Consider the following 18,522-nt stretch of genomic DNA (forward strand, 5'->3'; position numbering starts at 1 on the left):
CTGTATATCCTAAACAAAGACAGATAGGCTACCGTATGTCATAATTGGAACAAGCAGCCAATAGCTGCATCTTTTAACTCGAATTTAAGACCTCATTCGTTGAAATTGTTCAAGAAATAATAAAGACACGGCGATCCCCAAACCCAAGGAAGATACCAATTTAAAAGTTGCAGTTTGCTGCATTAAATGCCCTATTGATTTGTACACAAAGCGTTCGTGCTCAAGAGAACTAGCGCTGCGCTTCCATTGATTATCACGTTAAAACTAGCGCCGTGCTTTCATTGATCAAGAGCACAAAAGTGCAACTTTTGATTTCGTTTTTTTCATTAGGTTTTAGATCACTGTTTCTTTAATTCTCAACTAATTTCAACAAGTAAAGCCTTAAATTAGAGCTAAAGTGTACATATATTGGCTGATTGTTTTAATTTTGACATACTTGTCTTTATTTAGGATATACAGGGGTGAACACAACTGGTACCTTAATTTTTTGGCTTACTGAATGTCAATTTTACCAGGAGAACAAAAAGATGACACTGCTGGGGCTCGACCTTTAATCGTCACGCAACATGCACCCGAGTGTAGTACCTTATCAATTGAAGGGCAGACTAGCTATTGTTGGTCGAAGCAGCAAAAAAAACACCCGATTTTCATCATCTAAATCAATATATTATTAAAAATAACACTTTGATGCTTTGCAAAAGGTATTTCTACAAATCATATACTTATGTATGTTTTACAAAAAGTGTTGATGTTTCAACCCTCTTTACAACATAACTCAAGAACCACAGGACCAAAAGTATATCTGTGATATTGTAATTCTTCTACACAATCGCTATGAAATGATCAAAGCAATTTTGCCAAAGCTCACTACCTTTCGCAAGATGCTGTGAACTACCAAATCGACACACTTTATAATAGTTTCTAAACCTTAAACGTAGACGGCTAAATCTTAAATAATATTAAAAAAAAAAGCAGACTTCTACGCTACTCTAATTTTGTACATTCACCGGAGCGCTTTCATTGGCAAAACCGGCGTCTTCAGCGGATGTTATTGCTCTGCAGATTTGTTGTTGCTAGTGATGTTCAGACATATCCGATGACATCATAGGTGTAGGTGACGTCAGGCAGGAATATGTTGTATCTTAACGTTGCTTCCGGGGGTGTCACATGGTCAATGTGAAACCTTTTGTCACTGGAGGAGGAATCAAGGTTTGTGAAATGGGGAGTGACTCTTCTGAAATTTTCCGGCTCGTTTTGCTCGCCCAAATTTTACGGCAATGACTCTATTGGTCATTTTGGAGGAGCCCGATAAAGTACTAAAATAGAATGGATCAGCGTTTCTTATAATTACCAAACAGGGGCGTAGCGCCTTATGGGCGAGATTATGGAAATTTCCTCTAAATAGATTTTTGTCATCCAATTCTCTGTCCCTTTTCCTTTTTGCCTACTTCTCTTCCTCTTCTATTTTACCCTTAGCTCCCTCACAGTGTCGACACCCAGTGTTATAAATATAAACTTAATACTCCGTTGGTGAGCGACGGGCGATTGGTATTTCACCGAACGCAAGAAAATGATGCCTATCTGATTGGCTAGAAATCGATCGCGTGATCGCTCAGTGGTGTAGTACAAACTCAAAATGGAGACATGTATTCAATTCGATTGAAATCGATATTATATTATTGACGCAGATAAAGAAAGTCGATAATGTACATTGTATTATAAATACAGCACCTGGATCTTACACGGGATCCTTTATATAATTCATTTCTCAAACAGTTGAATATATCACAATTTTCACTTTTGATTTCAAAATCTTTACTTATAAAATGCAGTAAAATATATCCACAGCAAACAGCAAGGCCCCGCTAATTAGTCTATTGCTTTTCGAGTTAGTGTACTGGAAACAAAACATGCGTTTTACCTGACAACAAATCGAATTTTCTATAATGGCAACACCATATGTGGTACTGATCATGCGCAAATTGTAGAATAGAAACTCTACGGCAGGCTCTGTGGTATCTCATATCATGTAAAGTGTATGCATAGCCTGAGTCGCTCGGCCTATCTCGAAAAAATCCGTAGCTTTTAAAAAACTAGAGGATTCGCCGTACTATCACGGCAATTTTTGACACGAAGATATAAGGGATGATGACACTCTGTCCCTTTCATCTTTATACTCCCTCTCCTCTTCTTCGCTTCGCTTTCCAATAACCATGATAACTAAACAAGACCTACGGTCAGAGGCGGATCAAGGTTTTGAAATGGGAAGCCAATGCGACTCTATTGGCCATTCGAGGGAGGGCGAGCGAGGGTTATTCTCCGAAGTTGAGACATGATGCACACATTGGTCAAAATCGTCTAAAATCATCGCAACGCAACGACCGATTCCTTTCCATATTACACATTTGATGATCTTTGTGTAGCGCCCCCCCCCCCACCCGACTAGCATAGACTGCCTTTTAAAAAGTCCGTCCAGAAACTTTCCATTCGCCGGCGTGCAGTGACTTTTCCATTCTAAAATAGCCCCTGCTTTAGTTATAATGTGGATTGTTTGGATATGGGTCTTAAGTTTATATAATGTGGATTGTTTCCCCGAGGGAAGTCCTTGGCTCCCTCTCTAACACTTACGTTTTCCCCGTTAATCTGGTGTCCTTTGCTCCAGTCAATATACTCCTTAATCGCTGACTTAGAACTGATAGCTTTGAATTTTTGTTCTATTAGCGTCTTTTCGATCTTACGCCCAGAGTCACCAATATACAAGTAGTCAACAACAAATCGTCAGAGCAACAACAAATCTTCAGATCAATAACATCCGCAGATGAGCCGGCGAAAGCACGCCGGCCACGGTTGTTTGATGGCATGTAAAAGTGAACACTGCTGGCGCTATTTATCTTAAATCGTGTTTTTGTCTTTACAAGGGGTAGACACTGGTATAATGGCATTAACATTTCAGGAAAAGAGTAACAAATAAACAAGGAAGTTTTCCAAAACCTTTCATCATGAAATGTAAGGAATAACTTATATTATTTGGCTAAATTAAATTAAAAAATAATATGTGTAAATAGCGCCCTCAATTTGCACACAAATATACAATTTATAAAATTAAAAGCTATTAAAAAAAGCTAAAAATGTGTGTATGTAATAGCGTGATAGCTGTTGGTATTGTTGAGGTCTAGATGAACATTGTAATGTTTTATTAGAGTATACCAATTTGAGCAGCGTTGAAGTCTAATTTAGCTTTCTATTTACATTTAGCCCTATGAATATACATCACTATAATATAAAAATGGTACCTTTAATATCAATGTTCGATTTATATCAGGCTGAACTGACACCTCACGCATCGAAAGGTTTGGCTACAAAACGATTGTTATTCTGTTTCATCTTGCTATATCTTGTTATAAAGGTAACCATAGCCTCTTCTCCATCCTTGAGTGATCTTGCGCGCTTTCCTTTAACTCTTCAAACTTATTATCGAGAAGACGATATTAACACGGGTCATGTTGGATTGGTTAAGCTTATGAAATGGAAGAGAGTCGCGATTGTTTTTCACGATATAGAATACTTCCGCGAGGTAAGATTCAGTTTTATCTTCTCTTCTTCTCATGGACCTAGCAAGAGCCTCGGGCCAATGGACACGGGGCACTTCGAGGCCATTTTAACATCTCCTTTATCATTGACATTTCATTTTTGCTTTTGCTCCCCTGAACTTCGTCCACCCTGTCCATCCGCTTGTTACTTCTAAAGTCGGAAGCAGATTCCATAATATAATATAATATACAGGGTGACCTAATAAAAATGAAAGTCTGAAAACAGTCACATTATTTCTGTCTCACAAACTTGAGAAAGTTTTCTTTCACCCTGTAAATAATGTCTGTATTGACAAATTACATGCAAAACTTTTTAACAGGGTGTTGAAGACCTTTTGAGAAGACTGTACGACGCAGAGATCACTGTTATGACTGTAGAAGCGATGTCAGATCCCGAACGACCGGACACTCATATCCAAAATCTGAAGGTAAGTCTTAGTAAACCAATTTGCGGACTTCTTCATGTCTAAGATTATGACTATCAGATCTAATTTACCATCTGGTGGGTCAGATGCTGCAAATTCCAATCAGCTGCAGAGGAACTTACTGTGGAACAATTTCACCACTGTGTCTGAAGCTCACGTTAAGGAGATAATTATCAAATCTCCATGTCCTTCTTGTCTGCTTGACCCTCTCCTTCTTGGTTGGTCAAGCAACAGTTGGATGCTCTTATGCCAGCAATAACATCCATCATAAACATGTCCTTAGAGGAAGGTGTGGTCCCAGATCCTCTGAAATCTGCTATCGTAATACCTTTGCTCAAGAAACACAATCTGGACCACAATATACTTAAACACTACCGTCCTGTGAGTAACCTTCCTTACATTTCCAAAGTGCTTGAGCGTGTAGTTGCAAAACAGTTGACTGATCATATGTCTAAACACCACCTTCACGAGCCCCTTCAGTCAGCATACAAACAGTTTCACAGCACAGAAACAGCTTTGATTAAGGTCCACAATGATATCTTATGGGCTATGGAAATGCAAGGTGTCACCATACTTCTGCTGCTCGATCTCAGTAGTGCATTCGACACCATTGATCATATGGTGTTACTCACAAGACTCCAAGACATCCTCGGAATCAATAATGTTCCTTTTGACTGGTTCAAGTCATATTTGTCAAATAGGACGCAACGCGTGTGCATTAATGGAACTTTCTCCAACCTACAGTTCCTCCGCTATGGTGTGCCACAAGGGTCGGTACTCGGACCGCTCCTATTTTTAATTTACATTCTCCCCATTGGCTCGGTCATTCGCAAGTATGGCATGAAACTACACATATACGCTGACGACACTCAGATATATGTTTCCATCTGTCCTACATCAGCTGACGGTGTGAAGAGTGCTGTGGCAACACTTGAGCAATGTGTTAACGAGGTTCAGACATGGATGTCTCATAATTTCTTGAAACTCAATGCCAAAAAAACCGAAGTCATTGTGTTTGGATTCCACGCTCAGCTTGCCAAGTTCAATCTTTCATCTGTGAATATCGCCATAGGCGTAGATCCCGGGGGATGGGGGGATGTATCCCCCAATATTTTTGCCAGGGGATGATCCATACAATCATCCCCCCATGTTGACGCGTGTATATGGGTTTCCAATCAAATTAACCCCATATTTGGCCATTTCAACCTAAAAAGTGCTAAATTTTTCGCGCTCCGCGCGAATTTATTCAACTTTGGTACAATATTTCACCAGTTTAGCTTTAATATTGCAAAGTTTTTCGCGCGCTTCGCGCGCATTTGTACCATAACCTTATTTTGTCGCCAAAAGGTGCTGACTTCAAGAATTTTTTTCTAACCCCATCCCCCCCAATGGCGAAAAGAAATCTACGCCACTGAATATCGCTGGCATTGATATCCCTGTTCTGGGTAATCCCGTAAAGAACCTGGGGGTCATGTTTGACCGCAGCATGAATATGTCTGCGCAGGTGGCTAATATTGCAAAATCTGCCAATTTCCAGCTGATTAACATTGGACGTGCTCGTATAATGCTAACCACCGAATCTACCAAACTTACCATTCATACTCTTGTCACCTCAAGGCTCGACTATTGTAATAGTTTACTTGTCGGCATCAGCGAAACGCTTTTCAAGCGTCTTCAAAATATCCAGCGTACGCCTAATTACCAGGAAACGCAAGTATGACTCCATCACAAATGATCTCATTGACATGCACTGGTTACCCATTAAGCAACGAGTTGATTTTAAAATCCTGGTCCTCGTTTACAAATCTTCTCACAAACAAACTCCGGATTACATTTATGATATGCTTCATGAACAAACTGGTCGCAGACGCCTTCGCTCCACAACATCAACAACACTTTTCATTGAACAAAGAACTCAACATTCAACATTCGCGGACAGGTCTTTCTCTTGCTATGGACCCCGCATCTGGAACAAACTGCCCAAACACATCAGAAATGCAGAATCCATTGTCATTTTAAAGAAACTGGTTAAACATCACCTGTTTGGAATTGCGTATAAGCATTAACTTTCTTTGTAATTGTGTATATTTTGAATTGATATTATATATGTATTTCTTTTCATTTGTTTGCATATGATGTTCTTTGTATGTGTCCAGCGCCTTAGTGCAAGTTTTCTTGGTTTTAGGCGCTATATAAGTTTCAGGGATTGATTGATTGATGAAAGTATAAAACATAATGTTCAGAGCAAATTCATGAAATTGTCAACAACATAAAACAATAATTGCTGCACGAGGTCAAACGAAAATAAGCCATTCAATATTATTATTATTTATATCAGGCTTTCGCTGTGCAGTAAAATTAAAATTTAAGCTTACCTAGCTTACTGCCTAACCATTGCGTATTGTTAGCTTACCTTTTGACCTTCTTGTTTTCTGCTTTTTCTTTCCCCAAAGAAAAATTTAGAATATACAGGTCTATAGATATGTGGATTAAGGGTAGACGAGGTATTGTTGGATTGTTGGTGGAAGCAACCTAAAAATCGATTTTCATAATCTAGATCAATATATTATTGAAAAATAACACCTTGATGTTTTGCAAAAGTTCATTCTGCAAATCATATACTTTGCAAACTTGCTTAATTTATTGTTTTTAATGAGTTATGTACGTTTTACAAAAGTGTTGTTGTTTCAGCCCTCTTTACAACGTAACTCAAGAACCGCAGCACATAAAAGTATATCTGTGATATTTTAATTCTTCTACACACTCGCTATGAATTGAGCAATACAGTTGTTGCCAAAGCTCACTACCATTCTGTGATGCTGTGAACTACCAAATCACAACAGTTTACAATAATTAATAACCTTAAATCATTATCATTAATTGCCGCAAATTAAGTTCGCTATTTTATCTGTTTATAAAATTTCCCGTGAGCAGGTACGGTGGCTGTGTTGATGTGTGTTGATACTATGATGCACCGCCATGACATACAATACCGTAAAACCCCGTCTACAAGCATATAGTGTGCTTCTGATGAAAGCTACATTAATCCATGCGCCATTATGGAGTTTGAGCAAATAAATTACGGATCCAAGCATATACAAACAAGTATTATTTTAAGACCGATCTATTTTATTAGTATATTAACGCTTGCTTCGAATTAATTAAGCTTTTATAAATAAAAAAAAACCCACTATATATGCCTGTAGACGGGGTTTTACGGTATTCAAAACAATATTGCGTTGCATCCGGGTGCTTTGCAAAAACAGTACAATGCATAATGTTGTTGCATCGCTGAAAAGTCTGGTGTTTGTTTTGCTGTTTGCTTTACATTCAGATAATATGTCCTCAGCAGCATCAATTTGTAAGCGCTCTTTGGCAAAGTCATAGTTCATTGAATTTACAACCGTATGTCAAAACAGGCGAAAATAGTAACTTTTTCACAAGCTTTGCAATAAATTTAAAGAGAATTGGCCATTGCTCATTCTAATAGGCTAGTATATGGATAATATAAGTGTGCTCTTTAATTAATGACATACAATGCTGGGATAGGTCGTTTTCAACAGATTTACCACATTCGCCTTGCTATAAACATTGAATTGCGTTATCTGTTGACCTAGAAGTGTTTTAGGGGGAAGTGTTAGCTTTCGTTCGATATAAAGAAATCTGATTGGATGAAGGGAACACTGGAGGTTTTGACAAAAACCAATCACAGATTTCTAGTTTCCACTAGATCACACATAGCTCGTATGATGCTATGCACAAAACCATGTAGTAAAACACAGTCTGCGTAGAGTCTAGACTCGCTGTGCTTGGACATTTATGCGTGCTCGGGTGTATCGAAGTGGAAACTGTGCGTAGATGCATTTATAAGAGAATTTTTTTGTAGTCAAACCTTTTCACTTGTAAATACGTACACGGCTACGGCACACCGTATTTATGTTCTTACTGTCTCGAACACATTATTTAGGTGTGTATAGTATATTGCATTAAATATTGATAAATAATTTATAATATTGTTTAATTGATTTCAGAGCCATGATGCCCGCGTCATTATTCTTGCAGTTGACAACCCTTCACTTCTATGGTTTATGTGCAAGGTAAAACACAACAATTCACATTTTAGGCTAGGCTATCAAGTTTCAACAGCACTTTCAGATCTACATAGCATCAATGGGCATGGAAAAACTTCGTATGTGAAATTTCACTGTTACTTATTAGGCAAAACAGGGAACACTAGTATATACAAATTATCATAGGATGTTCTGAGTCAATTTCGTTTATGAGTTCTATTTTTAGCATGCATTTCCTACCGCTGTAAATAAAGCTTTTCAATACGCCGTAGAAGTGACGTAGTTAATCGGATTAACTACCATAGCAATAGATGAATACAATGTTGACTATACCGCTCTGCACTACAACGTTCATGCGGTACCCAGTGGTACCGATGCATTGAACCATATATGCCAAAGAAAGGCTAATCACTCGCACCTGTAAGATAAGTATCTTTGAAAAGAGCGGTATTGTATTCAATCTATGTTTGCTGACATACACAGGTGATAGTGCAATCTGCTTGTAGTGCAGGGCGGTCTATTCAAAAATTGTATTCATCTATTGCTATGGCAGTTTATCCGATTATGACGTCACTTCTATGGCGTATAGGGATTTTTGCCAGCCCGGGTTCTTGGTTGTAGTGGGTGTGGAGGCACAGGGCGATGTGACTTCATAAGGGCAATGTCGGGCATTATAGGACACAATCGATGGGGAGAGATGAGGTCCGACCAGGTCCGACCGAGTCTCCTACACAGGTTACGCTCCCTGTGGAGGGGCGGAACCAAACTGGCTGATGTGGAGACTAAGCCGGTTTGCGTCGGTCTGATACTCGTCTTTGACCATGCGCAGATCTGGCTGGTCAGGAAGATATTTAATATCCCGAATTTATAATATACCTACCAGTTCCATCTTTAACCGATTTGCTAGAGAATATTTGTTACCATGTTTAATAAATTCGTATTAATCGTATAATAAAATGTGGCCAAATGTATATTTGTGTACATAGTGTGTGGATCCACTCTTCTACGGACTTGGCTACTAAGCATGTCGGGAAGGATATGGCGGTATGCTGACCTGGGTCAATATGTTCTGTTCAGATGAGGTCAATTGCCTACGACCTTGTGTGCGATCATGTGTAACAGGCAATTCCCGATAATAATAGAGATTCCCTGGGAGGCATCAAAATTTATTGGGGACTATATCTGCGTCAATAATAGAATATTGATTTTTATCAAATTGAATACATCTCTACATTTTGAGTTTGTACTTCAACACTAAGCGATCTAGCGATCGATTCCTAGCCAATCAGATAGGACTCCTTTTCTTGCGTTCGGTGAAATACCAATCGCCCGTTCGGTGAAATACCAATCGCCCGTCACTCACCAACGGAGTATTAAGTTGCAGGGAAAAATCTTTATAATACATGGTGTCGACACTGTGCCGCAGCAGGGTTATGTTTTGAATCAAATCCAATGAAATCAATCAAAATCATGTAATAAATTGACAAATTAGATATAATCTGATAATTTTCACATCTACATGGTGCACAACTTATATGTTCCCCCAAATACTTTTTAAGTAAATTGGAAAAATATTTACACCTATATATGAAACAAATTATAGCGTCACACGTCATTGCGTTCAGTCACAATGGTTCACTCTGTAAAAAGAGACCTTTTTAAACTGTGTTGAAAGTTGCATCTGAGTCCATAGGAGTTAACTTTTAAACAATACAGCAGGACATGCCTATTCATGTGTTTGTTAAAGAAAACCTGACTGCTATAGACCACTTGGCATGTGATGTCATTGCCCGGCAGTATGCGCGCGCATTATGTCAATTTCCATTGTTCTTTGCCCTGCAATGTGCGTACGCATCTTAGTTTGCTAAGGGCACATGTATTTTAAATCGCCCGCCATATTTCATATAGTACAAGAAAGCCATTGAACAGTGTAGCGGCTCGTTCAAGCATATCGACAGACGAGTCCCTCGCCTTTGTTGATAAACAGTGATGTCAAGTGGTCTATAGGCTCAGGTGTAACTTTTAAAACGGCCTTAAACTGAACGCAATGATGTGTGGCGCAATAAATTAGTCTACAGGGGTAAAACAAATAGGACTATACATATCTTTTTACATTTTTACATTTTGTAAAATATTTTTCGACCTTTTTAGGGGAACTTAAAAGTTGTGCACCCTGTATACGGTATGTCATCGAGTTTACCATCGACTTTTGGTGGGGCTACCATGGGAGTTTAGACAGGGGCAGCTGCCTTTTTGCTCTTTGTTGACCAATCTCGTCCCCCTTGATAGTCGTCTTGACCCCCTTCCCCCTTTGCCTCCTCCAACCCTTCTGGAAAATCTTGGTTATGGCACTGCCAATTTTCATTTATTTTCATTTGGTTCAGGCATATAGATATGGTTTGTTTGGAGACAAATATGTGTTCTTCCTATATGGATGGATTTCGCAGGGAAGTACTGCCTGGTCAGGCTCATCAGGACCATGTAAAAAGTACCAAATACTTGAAGGGTTATCTACTGTCTTCTTCGTTCATGTTATTCGCATCGCCGATAACGTCAACGACATCAATTTTAATGGAATGGTATGTAAATTCACTACCACGGCGGCATTCGTCATCGTCATTTTAAAAACGCGTAAAAAACAAATTGATTTTAATGCTAATTATTGCACATTCTGAGGAAGTCTGATTATTATTTTTGAAATAGCCGAGTGGGAGGGTTTTCGATGAAATATTTTTTGCGTAAAAACTGAAGCATCCTATGTATAAAGGAATATATAAATATTAACTGCACAACATATGTGACGATTCGTGATACCCAATTGTGATACAGTTGGTGTCGTTTAGAAGGCAGATAATTTTATTTCAATTTTATATTCTCCAAAATATTTTCTGAATTTAGCAAAAATAAATGCCAAAAAGATTATGAAAAATCTATGTAAAAATTACATAGGTCTCCACTAAAGATTACTGTTTCGTCTTTATGGGAATCTAATCTTTTAATATCTGAAAGAAACTTTAGGCACCTATGTGGACTTAATTGCAAAAATCAAGACCTTCTTACAAGAAAAATGCTAGGCTGACTACCTTGCAAAACAACGCGATGAGCACCTAGAGCAAATGCACGAATTCAAAATCGATTATGTATTGTGTATGTATAGTGGTATTTCTATTCTATACCCGATGTATGTTGGAGTTGCCTATAACCTATGTTTAAAATTCAATTAGGCTACCAATAAGTCATGTGGTCCAGTGGATTAGCGCGCTGGACTTGAGTATTCTGTATGTAGCAGCGGCGAGGGTTCGAGGCCCACCTCTGCCGAACTGAAATTCCATTTTTTTTTTCAATTTCATATTAGGGAAATGTGATTGGGCGAATTTATGTATGACGTAGAGAGGAGTGATTCACTCCAATAAGCACGCCCTTGTATTTAAAACGGCCCGGGTGGGACTAAATTGGCGGAGTCTGACTATAGAGGGTATGCAATACGACGTCACTCATGACAGAGTCATCCTCATTTAAATAAAATTCTGTCCTCCATAAGGTACCACGGGCCAATTCGCATGATAATATACTAAAACAGGTGATAGGTATGAATGGTTGTGGGATAGATCAAGAGAGCTGTCCCTCTGTCATCTTAATCTATCTTAGCAGTACGACGGCAGCTTTGTGACCTCTTTTGTTCGATAGAAATTTTTTACGGGTTGGTGAACACGGGTTACGTAACTAAATGTTGAAAATTTGGCCGGCAAACATGTTTGACAGTACGACAGCAACTTAGCTCACTTCCGGTAATTTTTACCGGCGTGACCTCTGCTGTTACGTAACGCAATGTTGAAAATCAGGTGGCAAATACGGTTTTTCAGAAAACATCAACTAAATGGAATACACGAGTCGTTTCTCCCTTCATTTCTATATTGAGCCCATATATAAGATATGAAACATGCGTATAAGGCAAAGAATAATGTGTAAAAGTTGAATTATTGTGGAAAAAATGAATGCTTTTTGTGCGCGAAGTAGCCTAAAAAATGAGAGAAAATGCATGTCACGATCACTAAAATGCTTATATCTACAGCTTTGAGGAAACGCCGGTCTAATGCTTTTCTTTTATGATAAACATTAATTAACCACAGCTTGTATTAAAATTTCAGCGAAAATGAGCGGTGGAACAACCTAGTCGTAGGTTGAAAAGTTGCGTTCTTTGACTCGTAAGCGCACGTTGCAAGTGTCACGATGCTTCACGAAATGGATCCCAGCCGGCGCTGTCTATTATACATGTTATATTGATTAATATAGCAATTAAAAATGTCTATTGTTATATATTTTATAAATGCAAAATACTCTATTGTGTAACAAAATATTGTAGTCGTCAAAGAAGGTAGTATCATCTCATTTAACTGAAGTACACGCAGTTTTGAAAGGATTGTTGTTGAGTGAGATCCTTGAACATGTTGAACGAGAAATAAGATAGCAAAAGAATAACCTTTGCCCGAACAAGTTGTGATGGCTTAGTGGACAGAGCGAAGGTACGCAGTGCGGAAGGTTGAGAGTTCGATTCCCATGGTATCTTATCGATGATGTGGAATTTTCAGTTCGTTTTTCTTTTCTTTTTCCTCTCCCTTTTGTCTTTAATAATATAGGCCTAAATGAATGTCAGCTTGAAGGCCCACTTTTTTCATGATTTATTTCTTGTTCATGTTTAAGGCTTATCCTACATTCGAGTTCATATCTTTTAAAAAAAATGCATTTAAGTTCAGTAGCTTTCAATATGAAATAATCAAATAATTTAAGTAATTTTTAAAAGTTCAAGAATATATATAGGCCTATCAAATAAAGGAACGTCAACACAGATTTTCACGATTTTTTAATTGTATTAGACCCCTGTCCTATCGGCAACATATTTTATGAGCTTTTATGCATACATATCAAATCATGAGATGCACGAATTTCAAACCTAATATTTTGGCATATTTGTCATTTTTACACAATGTCCAACTTACACCTCGGATTAGGCCTACACCTAATTGGAATCAGCCAAGTTCGTTGTCTAGATAGAGCAACTAACTTTGATGTCTTGAGACTAATCCCCCATAGAACACCACAGTTAAGCGGTCAAGATATTAAGTGTTTTCTTTCATTTTTATCTCGCTACTTCTGCTTCAAATGTAACGTGAAACCTTCCTGACATGACTGTTATTTACTAATATTAGCCCTATAAATATTGTTATAATTTTTGGAATAACAAAACTTCAAATTTGCCCGAAATCGTATATTATGGCTTTAATAAAAATATGAAAACTAGGATTTAAAAATATGAGTTAAAATCAAATCAAAAATCAAAGAGAGGTGCTTGCGGGGTTCGAACCAAGATCGAACTTCCAAACAAACACATGTATTTACCACGAAGCCATACCAGAGACATGATTAATTTGGTGACAATAATAGCAATGTTATACCCACTCAGTGGCTCACTCGTGATTCTATTTCTGGAATGAATTAACACCGTCCAAATAATGTAACACAAACCTGTATGCTGACTTTTAAAATTGTTTGAACGTTGGGAGTATTATTTTCAAGTTAAATAACCAACAATGGACAATTGACAATGAAAGTTTATTTGCAGGAAAAACATCGGCCGTACAATATATGGCGTGACTGTTCAAGCTTCTTTTTTCCCCATTTAATTCAACTGTTACACGTTATATGTTGCTTAACACAAATGTTTGATATCTTATCTGTGGTCAGGGTACATAAATGGAGCAATATACGACCCGTGTCTTCCATTTCTGGAGCTATTTTGATAAAAAGCGTTTGCCGGCTAAAATTTTAACATTGTGTTACGTAACCCGTGTTCACCAACCCGTATAAATTTTCTGTCGAACAAAAGAGGTCACGAAGTTGCTGTCGTACTGTGAGCGAAATAGCTCCAGAAATGGGAGACACGGGTCGTTTTTTGCTTAAATTGACCACGGATAAGATACCAAACATTTTGTGCAAACCAACAAAAAACGAGTAAAAGTTTAATTATATTGAAAATAAAGAAGCTTGAACATGTCCAAAGTAGCCGGGCACATCGTCATCATCCCTATATCTTCGTGTTAAAAATTGCCGTGATAGTACAGCGAATCCTCTCGTTTTTTAACAGCTACGCATCGCGATTTTGTTCGAGATAGGCCGAGCGACTCAAGCTAAGCATAACATGACTATCATATGAGATACCACAGCGTTTCTACATTTTACACATTATTACGATTTGTGCATGCTCTAGTACCCCATATGATGTTTCTATTTCAAGAAAAAAAATAGTTTTCAGGTAAAACCAGGGTTTTGTTTCCAGTACACTCACTCGAAAAGCAGTACACTAATTAGCGGGGCATTGCAGCTTGCTGTGGATATCTTTTACTTCATTTTTAATGTAAAAAATTTGAAATCCAAAAAGTAAAAATTGAGATATATTTAATTTTGAGAATGACAATTATACTTTATAGGTATAAAGGAACGCGTAGGTGCACGTCCTATAACACAATGCATATGTGTCAATAATAGAATATTGATTTCAACGGGGTATTGAGCTGTATGGAAAAAAATATTTATAATACAGGGTGTTGACACTGTGCCGGGAAAATGAGAAAAAGTGCGCTAGGTTGAAGGTTCGAATCCTACCGTAGCATTTTGATTTTTTTTTCTCTCTTGTTCTGTTAGGCCTATGAGGGTGTTTGTGTGTACAGTAGGCCGGTTAGTATTATGATCATTTGGAAATATTTATATGCAACATGTTTGTTTTGCCACGGTCTCTTTCCTGCAATGTTTCCTTTATGCGTACATATTAAAAAATGAGATAGCGTCAGCCATAATTTACGAATTGCAAACCTGATTTTTCGGCATATTTGTAATTTTTACACCGTCCCTACACCCTACCCATACATACACCTAATTTCTAGAGCAACTTTAATGATCTCCAATAGAAAACCACAGTAGAGCGGTCAAGATAAAAAAAATGATTTCTTTCATTTTACCTCATTATTTCTACTTCAAATGACCAGAAATCCTTCCTGAAAGTTGTTTACTATTATCAGGAATATTTTCATAATTTTCACCAAAAAAATAAATCAAAAGGCTATGGTAGTGTTTGAACATTCAACCTCCCACACTACAAGCACGGCCCTAGCCACTAGACCATCACAACCTGCTACCGTATTCTCGCACCTTTTGCAATCTTATTTCTAATTCAGATTCAATTCAATAATCTTTTATAAACTGTTTGTAAGTTCAGTCAAATGGGGTGAAAATATGTTTTATATTGACTTCGATATTCTGTAAGACAGGGCAGTATTTTGTATGAATAAATAAATATCACTGGAGTCAACTGGACGATTCTGACAATTATTAATCGATATATGGACAAGGCCGGCCGTTAACTTTCCTACATGACACTGGTCACCAATGGTCACGCACGATTGCGACGCGAAGCCGTTTTGAAAGCAACTTTCCAACCTACGACTCGATTATTCCACCAATCATTTTCGCTGAAAATTTAATACAAGCTCACGTTTAGTTAATATCTATCATTACATAAAAGCATACAACCGACGTTTGCTCATAGTTGTAGATATAACCATTTTGGTGATCGTGACATGCATTTTGTCTCATTTTTTAGGCTACTTCGCGCACAATAAACAATCATTTTCTCCACAATAATTGGACTTTTACACGTTACGCTTTAAACTCGTGTTTTATATCTTATCTATGGGCCCCATACGGGAATTAAGCCAGCAATGGCTTGTGTATTCCATTTTTTTAGTATTTCCAAAAAAACGTCTTTGCCATCATATTTTCAAAATTTTGTTACAGCAAAGGCCACGCCGGTAAAAATTACCGAAAGTGAGCTAAGTTGCCGTCGTACTGTTAGAACTGCCATTTCAATTGTTATATTGTCGCAAATAGATAATTGGATTAATTTTATAAAATTGTATTTTTTTATGTTGGATGTGCCATCACCCTCTGCTTTTACTTCTACTGATTTGTTCTGCTGCCCTCTGTCTTTATCTGAAACTTTCTGACCTTTTACCTTTCATCTCCTTCCAATTTCATCTTTTTGTTTAACACCTGTTTTACTTTTGTATTCACTCTTGATTCACTTCAATGCTAATCTCACTCTGTGATTGGTGCATCTTGCATTTTCTGTATTGTCTCTTTTGTTTGCCTGTGTATTGATTCGGAAAGGATTATTTTGTTTAGGAGTTTGATGCATGTTTCTTTTTAGTTGGGCAGTATGTGAGCTGATGACTGAACGAGATGGATACCTGGGAGTGTGAGACCAATTTTTTCCTGCAGGATTTTTGTGTGTAAAAGGAATGTATGCAAGCTGATGAATGTAAGTAATGTTGGCATCATAAAACAAAATTTATTTTTTAAACTGTAAACCCTTCCTTGACCGGAGATTGTATAAAAATTATTTTAGGGTATTTATTTAGTCTTTTTCTTAGGTTAGTTTAAAGTAATTTTAGGGATGACGGAATTTAATTAGTGTAGAATACTTTGACAGTAATTTCAGGCCTTTGCAAAAATTGTTTTCTGATGATTTGAAGTAGAAGTTTTGGATATGTTTGATACTGATTTTGAAATGGATGTTTGGAGATATTTTGGTATGCAATTTTGTTTTCTCGAGACATGAAATTTAGTTGCAAAAATCTTTTCGTTAATTACGAAAATTAATTAGGCCTATATATTTTTTTTCTTCATAATAAATTTATATAAAAATTTGGTTGGCTGCAATTTCTGCATGAAAAGTTTTGTGCATCACCTTTAAAAAGGAGTCTTGAACTCCGGGTGATCCCCTTTCTGACTTGTTTGCACGATAAGCTTGCTTGTAATTCCAAATTTTATTTGTTTTTCTGAATGCATTTTAGGAAGTTGACGTTTTACCTTCCCTTTCAGGTAATTGGAACGTCACCGCTTCCTTTTCACAAAACCCATTCCTTGTCGTACTTTTATTTATTACCTTGTCCTTTAAGCCTACACTTGCAGGAAATCGGACTTGGTCTTGGTTTTTATTATCAATTTAGGCCTTTATTATTTATCACCTTGTCCTTTAAGCCTACACTTGTAGGAAATTGGACTTGGTGATGATTTTCATAATTAATTTAGGCCTTTTATTATTTTGTGTCTCGATAAAAAAAATGTTCAGTGCATTTATGCTGAATTTATGCGCTGAATAATTCAGTGACACATGCTGAGTTTCGTTCAGTGATGCACACTGAAATTTTCAGTACACGCTGAATTTTGTTCAGTAAAATACGCTGAATGTGTATTTAGCTTTTCAGCTTTTGTTGCTGATTCAGCTTTTGTTTATTTGTTTGCACGTTCGGTAGATACTGGTGGCTGGGCGCCTATCTGTATAAAAATCCCCGCCCGTTTCTGCCGACCGCGGATTGTGCCTGCACCAAAAATAAGTTCAGTTGCAAATTGGATGGCTTTAGATTTGTAGATAGAACCCCGCCCATTTATTGCTTTATTGTGGTTTTGTGATTGGTTTATTGCGAAATATTAATGTGCAAAGGCCTGTGCTTTATTTAAATTAATTTTGAAGCTTGTAGGTTAGGTTTCCGTCAGTAGATTAAGTTAGTAATTAATTTAGGATTTATTTAGTTAGTTTTGCTTTCTTTGGTCAAGTCGGGGTTTCATTTGTATTTTTGGACCATTTCATTTTTAAAATATATTTGATGCCAACATTATGTCTTTGTTTTCTAAATGTCTAAATGTTAAAAGTTCGCTTATATAAAACATTTGCAAATCAATAAAATAAAAATCATGAAATAAAAATATTAATTATGTGCAATATATGAGAAAAAAATGAACTTGATAATTAAATATTTTTGTTTGATATGCTATATTTTATTGTCTTTAATAGAACTTTATTGTGTTTCGCTTTGCTCAATAATATCCAAATTTTCCCGCCACTTCACCTTTTGTTTCTGTTCCTTTAGGCCACGCTACCCTCGGCCAGGGAATTGTCCGACTTCGTCATAAGTCGGACTTTTATTCATTTTCCAAAACCCCTGCAATATGTTCCGGTTGGTTTATTGCATACACTCTATAACGCAGCTTTTTCACTTTATAATGTGTCATAAACATTAGGCATATGCCAAAATTACATGTACATTATGTTTTTCTGCTACTCATCTAATTAATTGGCGACGAAGTGAAATATGTGGTCAGTGTCAACGAGGTTTGGCTTGTGCATACAGCAAAATTTATTTCTGCATTCAAACCGATTCCCGTCATTCCGCCATTGTAAGCGCTGATTGGCGCATGATGTCACCACAAGTGACATCTCCCATCACATGTATTATGTGCCACGATTTAGGGGCACTTTTTCAGCGATTTGTGGGTTATCAGTGAAGACCAATGCGCCCAATTGGACACATTTTGGCAAAAGTA

This window comes from Amphiura filiformis, chromosome 7 (assembly GCF_039555335.1).
Source record: "Amphiura filiformis chromosome 7, Afil_fr2py, whole genome shotgun sequence".
Taxonomy (NCBI): domain Eukaryota; kingdom Metazoa; phylum Echinodermata; class Ophiuroidea; order Amphilepidida; family Amphiuridae; genus Amphiura; species Amphiura filiformis.